This window comes from Castor canadensis, chromosome 3 (assembly GCF_047511655.1).
Source record: "Castor canadensis chromosome 3, mCasCan1.hap1v2, whole genome shotgun sequence".
Classification (NCBI taxonomy): domain Eukaryota; kingdom Metazoa; phylum Chordata; class Mammalia; order Rodentia; family Castoridae; genus Castor; species Castor canadensis.
Genome location: NC_133388.1, coordinates 143,811,173 through 143,814,178, shown reverse-complemented (window position 1 = coordinate 143,814,178; position 3,006 = coordinate 143,811,173). Strand labels below are relative to the sequence as shown.

The following is a 3,006-nucleotide window of genomic DNA, read 5'->3' as shown; positions in this document are numbered from 1 at the left end:
CCTCAATGAGGTGAAGAAACTCCTCCACCACACATGCCCGCCACCCTGATGTACTGCCACGGGACAGGCCCAGAAACACAGGGCCAAGTGACCACAGACAGAGAACCTGCGAAGCCACGAGCCTGAATAAATCTTTCCTCCCTTCATTTGTTTATAGCAGATATTTCATCACAGCAATGCAAAAGTAATTAATACGGGACGGTATCACATATATATGCAAGTGTGCATTTATATATTATAAATGTCACATAATTGTGAGTGACAGCTATTATTATGAATAGAATTACCTAACTTATTTGTTGACAAAGTGAATAAACTAAAAACCATAAAGTAAATTTTATTTTGTTCTCAACATATTTACTACATGTGAAAATGTTCCAAAGCATAGACCTATGTTGACAGCAAATAACTGGTCCATCTAAAAATACCTAAAGCCAATATTCTCTGTGGTACCAGATACTTCCTTCAGAATCCAAGCTGAGCATCATGCCCCAAGTTTCACGTGGTACACGGTATAACTCGTGCCCCCGTGTGAAGACTTCATATAAATCTTCCACACAAACACTGACTTTCACTTGTACTTTTGTCATGGAATATCTCTTGGGAAAGAATGAAGTAGAGAAAACAAGGTACTCCATCAGTTCTAGAAAGACAAAGAAATAAAAGTGTAACTATTAGCATAAGTAGGGTTGAGGGATAAACTAATTCCTACATATTCATATAATCCATTGAGGGGAATGGGTAGATTAGGAATTTAGTCTAGTTTAGTTCTATAGATAGAGCTTAACTATCAACTGTATGGCCCTCAGAGCACAGCTTAAGTATTAAACATTACAGCCTTACGGTTTCTTATCCAAAACATGGAAAAATTAGAGCTTTTAAATTTTTCTTTGAAAAAAATGAAATGACTTAGTCCTTTAATGTTTTAAAAAAGGAGCTTTTTATATTCTTTTATTAGTTATTTTATATCTTTGAAAAATGCATTAGTTTGAAACTACTTACAGGGACTGGAGAATTTTGAAATTAATACAGACCACTTTCCTCCCTTAGGCCCAATTGAAATATGTCATTTTTCTTTGAACTCTGTTCAGATAAATCCTTATTACATCAGATCTTTATAGATAAAAGACTTTAAGAGCTGACTCTGTCCCAGTAGCCAGAAAAGCAAGAAATAAATATTCCTGCTTACCTGTCTTTAAAACTTCCTGCAAAATTTTTTGACCAAAAACTATTGGTACTGATATAATTTAATTAAGCATGGGTGAACTACGGTGTTCTGAAATCTGAAATTGACATAATTAAAGTGAAATGCAGAGTGTGCACCTCTGATACCATTTTTTAATGTCACACTCCATCACTCCTGTTTAATATCAAATCACAAGAGATATTTTTCATCTTTTAATTGCATTTTACACGCCCTTCATCATTGGCCTCAAAGCAATTACATTTCAGAAAAAAATCACTGAAGAAAGGAGTGAAGTCCAAAATAATTGGGGTCACTCTCATTGCTTTCAGTCAAACCACCATTCATAGTTTCATTCTCCTACAACTGTATCACTCTCAAAAATACTCAGACTAAAAGCTGAAGGAGCTAAAGAAAGATTTTTACTTTCATAACACTTGTGAAAACTCAGCAAAAAGAAAGCTGCTTATTTGGAACACTTTATTACAGAAATTATTATTCTTCCTCCCTCTGTCTCATGAATCAGTAAGTGTTCAGAGCAGTTTTATGCCTTGAGGTTGATGGTTGACACAGAGGACCTGAGAATCTGACTTCTGGTCATGAAGAACATTTACCCATAATGGGGTTTTGTTTTTGTTTTCTGATGGTACTGGGGGATTGGACACAGGACCAGGTGCTTGCTAGATAGGTGCTATACCACTTGAGCCATACTGCCAGCCCTTTTTGCCTTGGTTACTTTATGCCTGGGCTGGCCCAGACATGGATACTTGTTTTTATGCTTCCCTTCTAGTTGGAATGCCAGGCATGCACCACTGTGCTCAGCCATTGGTTGTGATGGGACCTTGCTGATTTTTATTTATTTATTTATTTATTTTTGCTGGCCTCAAACCACAATCCTCCTGATCTCTTCCTCCCAAGTAGTTAAAACAACAGGATTGAGCCACCATACCTGGCTCCCACGATGTTTTTGAATATTAAGTTAAATCATATGTAACTGACATATTTGTAGGCTTGCATTGGTCAAATCCAAGCAATTTCATACAATACAGCCAAATAGCTAACAAGTTTATATGCAGGTATCTTCGTGTGCCTGGAAATAACATGGGTTCTTTCTCCATTAAGTCCACAGGAGCATATATTTTGGAATTATCATCTTCTCACAGGCTTATCTTTTTGCCCTTCTCGCTCTGTTTTTCCCCATCCACTTACTCATTTATCCCTTGAGCAGAGAGTTTTTATTCTATGACCCAACAGAGACACCAATCCCCAAATCACTGGCGATCTTTCATGAAATTGAACAACTTGGCCCCTTTCTCCTTTAAAGTCACTCCTTCTCAGTTTCCACGTCACGGCACTACTTATATCTTGATCTACCTTTCAGATATTTTCTCCTCTTTCATTTGCCACCTAAATGAAAGTATTCTTAGTCTCCATCCTCCATCATTTTAGATTTTTTTCTTTCATCCTTAGTAAGTGAGCCCCCTTTCTGTTTTCTGGACACCAGCACAAACATACATGACTGTACTCTTACCTGGTCCTGAAAGTATCCCCTCTCTGTTCTCTTACTCTCCTCCTCTGAGCCTCTCCTTGTTCAGCCTAATGCCTTCCATCTGTCCCAGGGACATTGTTCCATTAGTTCATCCTTACCTTACATCCTCAAATCCTTTCTATTGGCTGTTTCTCCTCAATGTAGAAACTTGCTTAATTTTCTCCTATGACATGATTGTACGCCATCTTCTATCTACTCCCCATCTGTCTTTTTCATTCATAACCAAGATGAAATGTTCTAACTTATTATCCATCTTCGTATCTTATACACTTCA

General features: G+C 37.3%; 1 long non-coding RNA gene across 1 annotated transcript; it reads right to left on the bottom strand.

Annotated features, from left to right (window-relative positions):
- Positions 1-321: 321 nt before the first annotated feature.
- Positions 322-3,006, bottom strand: LOC141421343 (uncharacterized). The gene is made up of 2 exons (XR_012445937.1): positions 2,831-3,006; positions 322-643 (listed from the first exon to the last, which is right to left on the bottom strand). It is a non-coding gene; the product is annotated as an uncharacterized lncRNA (long non-coding RNA).